The sequence below is a fragment of the Sus scrofa genome, chromosome 15 (genome assembly GCF_000003025.6).
Source record: "Sus scrofa isolate TJ Tabasco breed Duroc chromosome 15, Sscrofa11.1, whole genome shotgun sequence".
Taxonomy (NCBI): Eukaryota; Metazoa; Chordata; class Mammalia; order Artiodactyla; family Suidae; genus Sus; species Sus scrofa.
The window spans coordinates 55688405-55703592 of NC_010457.5; positions in this window are offsets into that span (position 1 = coordinate 55688405).

Genomic DNA, 15188 nt, shown 5'->3' on the forward strand with positions numbered 1-15188 from the left:
GATTTAATTTTCCCAATAGTCTGTGAGGTAGGTACTATTTTCAGATGCATTGCACAGATGATAAAAGTAAGAAACTGAAAATTTAGATGGCTTGCCCAAGGTCACATGACTGTTAAGTATGGAGCCACAATTTGTTTGCTATTTGTTTTTGTTTTCTTTTTAGGGCCGCACCTGCTGCATATGGAAGTTCCCAGGCTAGGCGTCGTATTGGACCTGCAACTGCCAGCCTACACCACAGCAACAGCAACGCCAGATCCGAGCTGCGTCTCTAACCTACACCACAACTCACAGCAATGCCAGATCCTTAACCCACTGAACAAGGCCAAGGATTGAACCCCTATCCTCATGGATACTGGTAAGTTTCATTACTGCTGAGCTACAACAGGAACTCCTGGAGCCACAATTTGAATCAAGGTGTTTTGGCTCTGGTGTCTGGGCTTTTAACACCTACCCTCTACTACTTTCTATAATAACTCCAGGACCTTTCCTTGTATGCCAGGAGTGAAATTAATGCCTGTGCACACAGTGAGACCCAGGTTTCCTCTGGAGCTTCATCTTGCACTGATTTATAGAGATACTAGTTTTCTTCAAAGGTAAAATAACTCCCTTTAGCCCCAATGTTCTTAACTGGTTGTGTCTTCTAACAAATGGCTGTGCTTTAAGGAGGCATAGAAAGTAGCCAGACAGGTCGACAAAGGAAAAACAAGAGGAGTCTTGCCCTCTTCACTGTGTATATGTAATTTTATCCGTACCATGTTCTAATAATACTCATTAGGTAGTCCTTTTTATTGAGACATTTAGGTATGTTAGGTCAGCTTTAGCAATTGTTAAGATCACTGACAACAGATGAAGCAGATTATATATCACTATGCAGGTTAACCAAATTCTTCAGTGTCATCTATCTGTCCATCTTGTGTTTATTGAGCGCATACCAAGTGTCCCGCCAAGTCTGCATTCTGAGAAGATAGCAGAGAACCAAAAAATATCTACTCAGGAGACATAGATAATAAAAAAAAATAGATAAAATCAGTAGTCTGTCACATGGTGATAAATTATACTACAGAAAAAAGAGCTGGAGAAAAGGGTGATAGAGATAAGGGTTGTAATTTAAAATGTGGGAGGCAAGGTCTCACTGAAAAGGTAACATTTTAGCAAAAATCTGAGTGAGGTGAAGGAGTAAGCACAGGTATATCCAGGGGAAGAGGGCGCCAGAAGAGGGAATAACAAATATAAAGGCCCTGGGTCAGGAGATAGTTGGCATATTCAAGGAACACCAAGGAAGTTTGTGTAGTTGGAGCAGAGTAAATAAGGTGAAATGAAATAGTGTCAAAGAATAACCAAAGGTTAGATTATACCATGAGGTCATAGTAGAGTTTTTTCTGAGATGGGAGGCCACTGAAGTGTTTTGAGTAGAAGAATGTTATTGTCTGACCTCTATTTCTTTCTTTCTTTTTCTTTTTAGGGCTACATCTGCAGCATATGGAAGTTCCTGGGCTAGGGGTCAGATCAGAGCTGTAGCTGAGGACTATGCCATAGCACTGGCAACACTGGATCCGAGTCACTTCTACGACCTATGCTGCAGCTTGCAGCACACCAGATCCCTAACCCACAGAGTGAGGCCAGGGATTGAACCTCATGGACACTATGGTAGGTTCTTAACCTGATGAGCCACAATGAGAACTCCTGACCTGTATTTCTAAAAGCTTACTCTAGCTGCTGTATTTAAAACAGATTCTATGGTGGAAGAGAACATTAAAATGTAAGAGATGACAGTGACAAGAAAAAGAAGTAAGAATGACTCCAGGAGTTTACCTGAGCATCTGGGGGAAAAAAAAGGTTGCCATTTATTACCTGTGGGACAGTTTAGGGAGAAGATCAGAAGTTTGTTTTGCACTTAAGTTTAAATGTGCTTTTAGGCATTCAAATGTAGACAGTTGGGTTTGTGAGTCTGGAGTTCAGAGAAGTCATAGTAAATATATAAACAAGGGAGTCTTCAGCATATAGACAATTTTTAAAACCATAAAACTAGATGAGATCACCCAATGAATCACTCTACCTAGAGAAGAAGTCCAAGGACTGAGCTTGGAGGCTTTCCATTTCCACTGCTGGGAAGGAGCAGCTGATGGAATAAGAATAAAACTAGCAGGATGCAGTATTCTGGAAACCAGTGAAGAAAGAGAATCAAGAAAGAATATAGTAGATTAAATTAGAGATCTCAGTTCTTCACTTCGCTTCTCACCCCCAGCATGTCCATGCTCTTTGCTATATGACTTTGTAAGCACTCCCCTTAAAAAAAAGAGCATATTTACCAGCCCTTTGATTTTGGGCTCAAAGGCATGATCTTCTTTGGCCAACAGAATGGTGATAGAGGTGCCCATGCCAGTTTAGAGTCTAGACTTTAGAGCATTCTTGTGTTTGCACTTGCCCTCTTGCAGTGTGTCATCAACATAGGAGAAGTATGACCTAGTTAGCATGCTGGTTCAAAAACATTTAGAGACTTAATGGAACAGAGTGCCTATCCTGCTGCTTGAAGCCTACCCAGGCCAGCAGAGCCCAGCCTAAATCAGAAGACCTTCTAATATGACCCACAGATGAATGAGCAAAAATATTTTGAACTGTTGAGTTTTGAGGTGATTTGTTACATGGCACTCTTGTGGCAATAGTTGATTAATAATAAAAAGATAGAAAACTATGTCAAATATGACTTATAGAACAAGGAGGATCTGGATTGAGAACTAACCATTAGATCTAACTACATGGAAGTTACTGGAGACCCTTTACAGCAGTTTTGTTGAAGTGTTGAGGTGATAGTTGAATGGAGTAAATTCAACAGAATGGGAAAAGGGAGATTTTTTTTTTTTTTAATTTTCTTTTGGTCTTTTTGTCCTTTTTTAAGGACCACACCCATGGCATATGGAGGTTCCCAGGCTAGGGATCTAATTAGATCTGTTGCTGCCAGACTATCCCAGAGTCACAGCAGCGCCGGATCAGAGCCACGTCTGCGATCTACACCACAGCTCACAGCAACGCCGAATCCCTAATCCACTGAGCAAGGCCAGGGATCGAACCCGCAACCTCATGGTTCCTAGTCAGATTCATTAATCACTGAGCCACAACAGGAACTCCGGAAAAGGGAGATTGAAGAAAAATAGCAAAGGCAATTTTTAAAATGCATTTTAGCACAAAGAGAAGAAGGGAATAAAGTAGCAACTGGAAGGAAGAGTAATGTCAAGAGTTTTTTTGTAATGGTTGTACTTTTCTATATTTGTTTTCTATTTTATCATGTTTTTATTAATAGATACTATTGATATAATTTTTATAGAATAAGTTTGCCAATGTTTTCAGATGTTTCATTAAAGTAGTTAAAGTAGCATTGTGACTTATTCACCCAGTTTCAAACATTTAGGTGATCATATTTGCCAGCACCTTTTTTTTTTTAAATAATAGCTCTATTGAGATAAACTTCACATACATTCAGTTCACCCATTTAAAGTATACACATCAGTGGTTTCAGAGTTGTGTAACCATTGTCAGAGGCCATTTTAGAACATCTCCAGCACCTCAAGAAGAAACTTTATACCCATTAACAGTCAATTTAGTTTTTAAGATGAGAAAAATAAAAGCATATTTTTATGCTGATGAGAAGAATCTAGTAGTGAGGGGAAATTCATGATCCAGTAGGTAAAGGGGAGAATTTCTGGTGCGGTGTGTTCTTATGTTAGACACTTTGGGATGAAATCTTGAGGACAAAAAAACTAACAGTCCAACCTCAGCATCACAGCAAAAGGCAGAGTGGATGGGTACAGATGAAATACATGGCTATACATGGTGGTGGGAGATAAGAAAGACTCTTGATCGCTTCTTCTTTCTCAGTGAAATAAAAGAACAACTGTCTTTTTTTGTTTCTCCCTCCATCTCATTGGCCCCGATTGGTTAACATGCCCATTTCCAAATTAATCTCTGCTGCCAGGAGACCTCTGTGTCACAGGGCTAAAATCAAGGCACCAGCAGTGCTGGTTTCTTCTAGGGGCTCTGAGGACAGAATGTTTACTTGACTTTTCCTGCTTCTAGTAGCTGCCAATATTCTTTGACTTCTGACTCCTCTCATCTCCAAGGCACATCGCTCCAATTTCTGCTTCAGGCATCACATCACCTTCAGTCTGGCTGTGACTCTTGCTTCATCTTAAAAGGACTATTGTGATTACATTGGACCCACTCAGATAATCTGGGATAATCTCCTCATCTCAAAATCCCTAATTTAAGCATATCTACAAAGTCTCTTTTACTGTACAAAGGTAACATTCATGGGTTTGGATTTAGGGTATGGAAATATTTGGGAAGCCCCTTATGCAGCCTAATACAATGAGAATGTCAAAGAGCCCCTCATCTGAAGAGGAGAGAGCAGCCTGCCCTAAGGGGCAGACCTGGGTTAATTTACCACATGGAAGGCGCTGGAGAAGATAAAGCATCATATTCAGAGAATGGTGATAAAGTTAATACTGTCCTACCTCAGGGGCACATCAACTTCCTTGCCTCATGTAGTAATTTAGTCCATGGAGATCTAGATTGTCTTTCTTTTCCATAAGACATCACACCAGGAATAGTATTCTGATTGAACCCAGTGAATGAGAGTTTGCGTGTTAGAGGATGGGAAATCAAAATTCGCTGGTCTTTTGCCTCTGATATTTCTGGGGCATGTCAAAATATCCCTTCTAAGGTGAAGAATAAGTTGTTGCATCTCGTCCTCTTACAAGGCATGATACCTAGTGGGTTTCTGGATTTTGGAGACTTTCCTCAGTATGTATGACTCCAGCCTGTTTACTGAGTGACCCATAAAGTTGCTGGTTTGGAATTGGGTCTAGAACAAGAAGAGGCCCTGCAGCAGGTCCAGGACACTGTGCAGACTGCTCTGCCACTTGGGCCACATGATCTAATGGTGCTTAAAGTAGCAATGGCAGATAAAAATGCACCTTTGAAGCCTTTGGCAGCCCTTTTATGTGAGTCACAGCACAAGCCTTCAGGCTTTTGGAGTAAAGTCTTGTCATCCTTTATGGATAATTATTCTCCTTGAGAAGCTTGCTTGCTGATAGGTCTTAGTAGAGACTGGATGCCTACATGTGGTTCACCAAGGTACCATGTGACCTGCCCATCATGAACTGCATGTTGTCTGACTCACAGAACCATGAAGTTGGGTGTGCACGCAGCACACTGTATCATCAAATGGAGCTAGTATATAGATCAGGCTTGAGCTGGCCCTGAAGGCACAAGAAGGTACATGAGGAAATGGCCCAAAGTGTTTGACTTCCACTCTTACATTATTCTCCTGCAGCTCACATTTTTGGCCTTGTGGAGAGTTCCCTAAAATCAGTTGGCTAAATAAGAGAAAATGTGTGCATGATTTACAGATAGTTCTGCACAGTATTCAAGCACCACAATACACAAGATCAGTGCAGACCCTTCCTTGGTGGTAAAAGGAAATCCTTCCATAAGGCAAAACTTTGAGGAGTGAACCTTTTGCTCATTTTGCTTGGAAAGAGGATGGCCAGATGTACAATTACATACCAATTCATGGACTGTGACCATGGTTTGGCTGGATAGGTAGGGACTTGGAAGGAATATGATTGGAAAAGGAGTCTTTAGAAGAGGTATATAGATAGACCTCTCTAAATGGGTTAAAAAAAAACATGAAAATGCTTGTGTCCCATGTGAATACTTAGCAACTGGTGGATTTAATAATCAAGAGGACGGGCTTACATATTCTGTGGATACTAGTCAGCCTTTTCCCCAGCCCCTTGAGTCATCACCCAATGGACCCATGAACAAAGTGGCCATGGTAGCAGGGATGGAGGTTATGACTGGGCTCAGCAACATTGATTTCCACTCACCAACACTGACCTGGCTATAGTCACTGCCGATGCCTACTCTGTCAACAGCAGATACCAAAACCAATTCCCCAGTATGGCACCCATCTAAGGTGGTCAGCCAGCTACCTCTTGGTAGGTTAATTCACTGGACCACTTCCATCATGGAATGGACAGTGTTTTGTTCTCACTGAAATAGATACTTCATCTAGATATGGATTTTCCTTTCCTTTAAGCAATGCTTCTACCAAAACTACCATCTGTAGACCTACTGAATGCCTTATCCACTGGCATCATATAAGGATTGCAGTTAGCATGGCCTCTGATCAAGGAACTCGTTTCACACCAAATGAAGTGTAGTAAAAGGCCCTTACTCATGAAATTCACTGGTCTTACCATGTTCTCCATCATCCTAAACAGGTGGCTTGATAGAACAATGGAATGGCCTTTTGAAGAGAGTCAGGTATAGCACAAGGTGGTGGCAGTACTTGTAGGGTTGGGGCAGTGTTCTCTGGGAGGATGTATATGTTCTAATTCAGCATCCAATATATGGTGCTGTTTCTCCCATAGAGTTGATGAACCCAGGAATCAAGAGCTGGAAATTAAATCAATACCATTCACTATTGCACCTCTTGACTCATAGCAAAATGTTTACCTCCTATCCTGACTTTGTGCTCTGCTAGTCTAGAAGGCTTAGTTCCAAAATTAGGAATGCTTCCACCAGGAAACACATTAATGATTTCATTGAACTGGAAGTTAAGACTGCCACCCAGCCACTTTGGGCTCCTCGTGCCTCTGAATTAACAGGCAAAGAAGGGAGTTACTATCCTGACTGGAGTGATGATCCCAACTACCAAAGAGAAATGGAGCAGCTACTATAAAATGGAGATAAGGAAGTCTGGAGTACACCAGATCTGTTTGGGAAACTCTTAGTACTACCATGCCCTGTGGTTAAAGCCAATAGTGTTCTTTCTCTAGCAACATAATTTGATCTCTTCCTTCACATTCTTTGCTGAAATATGCACTAAGTATGTAAGATCAGAATCATTATGATGGGGTTTCTCTCTCTGACAGGAGATCCTGTCCTTTCAAAAATTCACAGAGTTCCATCAGGGCCTTAAAGATAAAATTTTACACTCCTTTCATTTGTCTGTTATTTTACTGTTCTGCATCTACCTTTATGTATCTTTTTATGCTTAGAGTCAAAGATCACAAGATGTGATCTTATTTGAATTCTGGGATTGGGAATCAGTCCCTGGTAGATCTCTTATAATGCATTCAGATTCTAAAGAATCCAGCATAAGCAGAACTGCTGTTCAGCTGAAAAGCATAAATAGGGCTGCCTTAATTGTTGTTGACTGACATCTGTCCTACTGGTTGGTGGCTGAGCCATACAGATTCCTAAACATTTTGAATATCACCCCTGCATATGGGTCCTCACAGTGAAAATATGTACAACTCTATTACATTGAAAGCGTAATAGTAGCTCTGTTATTTTGTAAAACACTGAAAACCTCATAGATATCCAATGTCAATTGGCCAGTTATACGTAGTATGTATTTCTGAGATACCACCATTTATTACCAAGATCTCTGTATAAATGGTTGAGTGGTATTAATGGCATTGAAATCATTGAAGAGGCTTCCCTCCTGGGCTCGCAGGCCCCTGTGCTTCTAGAGGAAGATAGAATGCAGCCAAGTTGGTTCCACTCTGTGAGCAGAGTGCCCAGGATCATACTACAGTCTCCCTTGGGAGAGCTCCATGACAGCCCAAGGGTACCCAAGGAGAAGTTCTTATGAACACCAGTGACCTTTATTTTTATTGAGTGTCATTTCAGCACCTAACTTGGACAGAGTATTTGAACATAAGCAAGCAGTTACAGAACTGCCATTTGGGTTTACATCTCAAGTGCACTTACACTTCATAAAGGTATCTATTCTATTATCACAGAATTTTTTTTTATTGGATTCCCTTTCTAGTTTTTTAGAAAAAGTAAAGAAGGAAGATGGATAAAATGTGACTAATGTGGGTAATTATCTTTACAATTCTCTCCAATACAGTACTCTCAAATTATTTTTTATCGTTTTTCTTTTGGCCCTTTGAGAAACAAATCTCTTCAGCAATTTGAATTTATTGAAAATCTTTAGACATCAGCCAGCCCTTTCTAAAGAGCGAGAGCATCGTTACGGTTTTTCTCAAGCAAAGAAGACGTGCTCAATTTTAATTACACAAAGCTTTTGTTGATTTGGCTGACTTAATATCTTAAGCCTTGATTAACTTTGGGAACTCATAATCATCACTGTTCAGACTTGGAGAAGTGGAGGAGACCCAAAGAGTTCAGCTACCAAGGGTGATCATCATTAGAGGAGGGGGAGGTGCTCCAAAGTGACAAAGACATGGATTAAGATAGGGAACCCAGTGGCTTTTCGTCGCTATTGAGAATACTTAGGGTGCTTATTGAAATCAAAGCAGATGTAAGTAATCAGAGAGTAAGAGTTTATTAATAAAGAACTTCTTTCACAGGTGTACTGCCATAATAAGAATGATTTCAGTAACATCCATTTATCAAGTACATACTGCAGGGCTTCTCAAAGTGTCACTAAGAAATGGAGCCTATGGAGCTACCATGGAACCCCCTTAAAACACACCACCCTCAGTTTATCTGACTTGAAAGTCTGTGTTTTTCCTGTGTTATTTCCTATTTTACTTTCCTTGAATGCCTGGCTTCAATGCAGTGACAATGCCAGATCTTTAACCCACTAAGCCACAAAGGAAATCCTATTTCCCTTTTGTAACACAAGAATCTTGGCCTTACCAATCTGCAGCAAGGAAACATGGTCCCATATTTATATCCTAATTTATACTCTTTCACTTGCCAGATGATTAAGAAGTCCAGGATTTCCCCAGATTTCTCCTCTCCAAATATTCTCTAGAACTCTCAGATTTGCTTATGACTTAATGAATCAGCTCTCCCTGCCTGCTGTTGCCTGCTGGAAAGTTGAGAACTCAGAAATGTTGTTAAGATCAGACTTCACTGTCCTTTGATGCTGAGAAGACCTGGTGTGTTTGTCTTAGATATCTCCAGCTAAGTGGCTTTACACCTTATATAAGTGGAATTATACAGTATTTGTCCTTTCATGTCTGGCTTATTTCACTTGGCATAATATGTTCAAGGTTTGTGCATGTTGTAGCATGTATCAGAATTTAATTCCTTTTTAAGGCTGTATAATATTCCACTATAAGTATATACCACATTCTCTTTATTCATTCATATGCTGATGGACATTTGGGTCATTCCCACCTTTTGGCTATCGTGGAAAATGCTGCTATGAACATTGATGTTCAAGTATCTGAGTTCCTGCTTGTAATTTCTTTGGATATATACCCAGAAGTGGAATTGCTGGATCATATGGTAATTCAGCTTAACTTTTTGAGGAACTGCCCTATCATTTTCTAGAGTGGCTGCCCCATTTTATGTTCCCACCAGCAACACTCAAAGATTCCAGTTTATCCACATCCTCACCAATACTTGCTGTTTTCTGTTTTTGTTTTTCTAAAAATAACTTCCATTTACATTCCAATGAGTGGAAAGTGGTATTTCATTGTAGTTTTTTTTCCTAATGACTAACGTTCCATGGGTCCCAAGGCTATTGATGGTGGTGCCCTTGATTAGGAATGCTTGTGGCACTCACCAGGCACACCTTATTCTTAGCGAGTTCTGCAGACATTTCCCATTGGAACCTCTTTTTATACCTGGGCCAGCCCTACGGTTCTTATGATCACAGGATGTACTTCAGCAAAAACCTTCAGGGAACTTCAAGGAACATATTTTTAATTCGTAAGTCCTGGAGTTCTTGGAGCACAACCAAGGGGCATAGAGAAAGTTCAGCCCTCGGGTTCTGCCTCTATTAAGATGTGAGAGTGAGGTGCGTAGAGTTTCCTGGATTCACTCTTTATCAGCTAATTGAAAGCATAAGAGCAGGAATCAGAGCACCAGAAGAGAGAAGTGGGGTCACTCGAGAGAATAACATAGTTATCTCAATTCCCCGGGGCTTTCCAAAAGGGGACGTTCATGGGTGGGGGAAGCCTAGTTCCTTATCTGGTTGGTTTGCTAGTAACTGTGTCATACAGTTGGCAATATGTTTATTTAGGATGGATGCCTCTTGAAGTAATTGCTTCTGGCAATTGAAAGCTTAATGTCAGGCATTTACACTACACCTAGTGATGCAGAGTATCTGTGCTTATTGACCTGCGTATCCCTATCCCTGTCTGTCTGTCTGTCTGGCTGTTGGTCTATCTATCTATCTATCTATCTATCTATCTATCTATCTATCTATCTATCTATCTATCTATCTATGTATCTATCTATCTATCTATCTATCTATCTATCTATCTATCCATCTATCCATCTACAAGAAATGTCTATTCAAGTCCTTTGCCCATTTTTGAATTGGGTTGTTTGTTTTTAATTGTTGTTGTTGAATAATTTACATTCTTAACAAGTTCCCACATGATGATGATCTGAGAATCACACTTTGAAAAACTATTGCTTTAGATTATATATGTCAAATGATGGAATGCCAGGCTTATTAGACAAGCAAAATTTACTTGGTGTATAGTTTTAATCACTTCTTAGGTACCAGACTTTTGATAACTGATCATCTGTGGCTTTCTTGGGATTTTGCTATACTACCTTGTTCCCCATGCAGCAACACTGAAAGTAAAGGTAACCTTTGAGATTGAAAAATCCCAGTACTATGTCACCCAACACCTTCAACCCCCCCCCCCCAGAGATTGTATCTGGATGTTATAATGTTCTGTAAATACACATTTACTAAAGCTGGACCTGAAAAAATGTTATTACTGACCTGAAGATTTTGGAAACATGTTTACATATCATCATGAAGCCTCAAAACTCTTGATGAGTTGGAATCATTTTATACGTGTGTTTTTTTCTTTCTTTAAGAATAATTATCTTAAAGAACTCTGCTTATTAGACTGAGTTAGAGGAATTATCATTGGCCATGTGAATATGTAATTACCATGATTTATTTGCCAAGTACTGAACATAAGTAAATTTCCACATTTTTATTGAATTTGAGAAGTTAATTAGTATGACTATTAAGCAAAACCCAGACATCATTATACATGAAATATTTCCTTATAATTCTAATAAATTGATTTCAAAACCTATTAGGCTTGAAATTTCATTCAACGTGCCTACACATTTTTTTCCCTTTGGTTAATGGATCTCTATACTTATCCTTCTCACTAGAAATATTCTAGGTCTATTTAAAAGATTTCAGTATTTCTTGCTGGACGTACATAATTGGGTTTGTTTTCTGTGAAAATCTGTGGAAATGTCCTTTGAAGTTAATGGAAAAGTGTAATTTTTCTTTTTATTGTTTCTTGGTATTTTTGTAGCACTTCTTATATCCAGAGTACTGTGTAATCACTATTTCCTCTTGAGCTGTTTTTATGTTATTCATTATAATGTCCTTTTCTTACAATATGTGATTTACTTGTGTTATTGCCTTTCCATGTAGTTCAAGGGAGAAAGGGAATAAGAAGGGCTCTTGTAATACATTGGGTTAGGCGTCCCCAAGATCACCTCCAGGTTTGATTATTTACTGGGAAGACTCATGGAACACAATGTTTATTCATACTCACAAGTATGATTTATTACAGCAAAGGATGCAAAGCACAATCAGCAAAGGCAAAAGGAATATGGGATAAAGTCTGGGGGAAATCAGGTGGTAGTTTCCAAGGGTTCCCTCACAGTGGAGTTGCAGAGTATGTGTCTAATTACCCCAACAGCAAGTTGAGATGGCATTTGCAGAATGCTGTCTGCCAGGGGAGCTCATTAGAGACTCCATGCCCACGGTTTTTATTGAGAGCTGATCACAGAGGCAACCTCTGCCTGGCATGAACCATATTCCAGACTCCCAGAAGTGTTCAGGTTGTAATGGTTATCTTCCGGTGTGTCTAGCCTGCTGGCCCACCCTGTGGATTGTGGACTTGCCAGCCTCCCCATAATCGAGGGAACAAATTCCTTAAAATCTCTCCCCTCTCCCCCCATCTCTATCTCGTAATGTAAAAATAGCACAGGGAATGCTGTAGCTTGTTTATGGTTTTATATGTAACAAGAATGTTCCTCCAACATTGTGGACACCAGAAACACCCCCCCCCCCCGCCGGTTTATAAACAAGGTAGACATGCACAAGGATCCATCAAAGAGACAAGGAAACCCTTCCAATCTATCTCAACCTTAGACTGCATTACCCTGGTAACGAAGTTAGTGTCAAGAAAATGTTGATCCATCTTTGTAGTCCTCAGATCTATGCTGCTTGTGGTTTCTGTCCTATGATTTTTCAGCAGATACCGTAACTTTCTCTTTTAACTTCTCAGGAAATGCCATGCTTGAATGTGCCCTGAGACATCAAGCATGACAAGAACTAGCGCCCAAGAACTCATCTGAATAAAAATGGTCTGACAGTAGGTGCTCCTGGGGCTCACCCCTCTCCTGCAAGCCATCAACAGGGAAGATGCTCCCAGGATGGAGAGATGGTAACTTTCCAGGCATAACTGCTATTTTTAGCATCTGTACTTGTTTACTCAGTAGGTCCAGATAAAGGGCAGACATGGAAAGCATGGGGAAAACACACGTTTTAATTCTTTGCCATCTCAGGCTTTCATTTTTTTTCTCATTATTTTGACAGTGTCTTGTCTAGACTCCTGTGTCTTCTCTCCCTTCCCCATTTTCAATTTATTTCATATCTTGGTATAAGATTTTTTTCCCATAAACATGAATCTGGTCATATTGTCTCAATGAGCCCCAACTCAGTCTCCACAGTCTACTAAATAAATTCTCAAGTTCTTGGCATTGCATTAAGAGAATGTCACAGTGTGATCTAAATTTATGGTCTCAGCCTCATTTCTAGTCACCTCCCTATCAAGGGTGAGTCAGTCATTTCCCCTTTGACTCCCTAAATCTAAGAATTCATCAGATTTTAGAAGTTTCTGCTGCGGCCCCAATGGTCAGGGCTCAGGTTTGATGATCCCCAGCCTGGCACAATAGGTTAAATGATCCTATGTTGCTGTACCTGCAGCAACTGATCCCTGGCCTGGGAATTCCATATGCCTTGGCGGCGGCCAAATAAAGAAAAAAAACCAAAAAGATTCATCTGCTAAAAAAAAAAAAAAAAAGAATTCATAAAATTCTGTGGTTTTCTAAGATCCACTATCAGTAAGATGCATTTTTTTTTCAAGGAAACTTTGTATTGAAATATACACAGAAATGCACAAATCTTAAGTGTGTAGCTTAATTTTCAAAACAAACATACCATCGCAAATCAAGAAATAGACCATCACCAGTACCCGTTAGTCTCTTGAGACCCTCTCTCATTCACTCCCTGCCCTCTGCTTTCTATCACCTGTAGTTAGTTCCTCCAGTCTTCAACTCTATGTAAATGTGTGTTCTCTTTTGTATCCAGCTTCTTTTGCTCAACATACATTTATGAGGTTTATCTGTATTAGTGTGTGTAACAATAGTTGGTTTATTCTCATTGCTCTGCCATCTTATTTTGATGTACATTAGGTTGTTTTCATTTGGGGGCTATTAGAAATACCTCTACTCTCAATATTCTTATGTATGTGTTTGGCAACTGCATGTATGCATTACAGTTGGATGTATACCCAGGAATAAGACTCCTGGGCCATAGGGTATGTATATTCTGAGCTTTAGTAGATACTGCTAAGCAGTTTACTCAAGTGGTTGTGCTAATTTATATTCCCAGAAGCAATGAATGAGTGTTCATCTACATTCTCAGCAATGCTTCATGTTAGCTGTTTTTGTGGATGGGTAGTGCTATCCCATTTGTGTGTGTGTGTGTGTGTGTGTGTGTGTTTATTACTCAAATGAATTTATCACATCTATAGTTGTATAATGATCATAACAATCCAATTTCACAGGATTTCCATCCCATAACCCAAGCACATCCCCCAACCCCCAAACTGTCTCCTCCAGAGACCATAAGTTTTTCAGTGTCTGTGAGTCAGTATCTATTCTGCAAAGAAGTTCATTCTGTCCTTTTTTCAGATTCCACATGTCAGTGAAAGCATTTGATGTTGGTGTCTCATTGTATGGCTGACTTCACTTAGCATGATAATTTCTAGGTCCATCCATGTTGCTAAAAATGCCAGTATTTCTTCCCTTTTAATGTCTGAGTAATACTCCATTGTATATATGTACCACATCTTCTGGATCCACTCCTCTGTCGATGGACCTTTAGGTTGTTTCCATGTCTTGGCTATTGCAAATAGTGCTGCAATGAACATCAGAGTACATGTGTCTTTTTGAGTCGTGGTTTTCTCTGGATAGATGCCCAGGAGTGGGATTGCTGGATCAAATGGTAGTTCTATTTTGAGTTTTCTGAGGCATCTCCATACTGTTTTCCACAGTGGTTGCACCAATTTACAGTCCCACCAACAGTGTAAGAGGGATCCTTTTTCTCCACACCCTCTCCAGCACTTATTGTTTGTAGACTTTTGGATGATGGCCATTCTGGCTGGTGTAAGGTGATAGCTCATGGTGGTTTTGATTTTCATTTCTCTAATAATGAGTGATGTTGAACATCTTTTCATGTGTTTTTTGGCCATCTACATATCTTCTTTGGAGAACTTAGATCTTCTGCCCATTTTTTGATAGGGTTGTTTGTTTTTTTGGGATGGAGCTGCAGAAGGTGTTTATAAATTTTGGAGATGAATCCCTTGTCAGTTGATTCACTTGCAAAGATTTTCTCCCATTCTGTGGGTTGTCTTTTCGTTTTGTTTAGGGTTTCCTTTGCTGTGCAGAAACTTTGAAGTTTGATTAGGTCCCATTTGCTTATTTTTGTTTTTATTGTCAATACTCTGATAGGTGGATCTGAGAAGATGTTGCTGTCATTTATGTCAGAGAGTGTTTGGCCTATGTTTTCCTCTAAGAGTTTTATAGTGTCTGGTCTTATATCTAGGTCTTTAATCCATTTTGAGTTTATTTTTGTGTATGGTGTTAGGAAGTGTTCTAATTTCATTCTTTTCCATGTGGCTGTCTAGTTTTCCCAGCACCACTTATTGAATAAGGTATCCTTTCTCCATTGTATATTCTTGCCTCCTTTGTCATAGATTAGTTGGCTGTAGGTGTGTGGGTTGAATTCTGGGCTTTCTATCCTGTTCCACTGATCTATATTTCTGTCTTTGTGCCAGTGCCATACAGTTTTGATGATTGTTGCTTTTCAGTATTGTCTGAAGTCCAGGAGACTGATTCCTCCAGCTCTGTTTTTCTTTTTG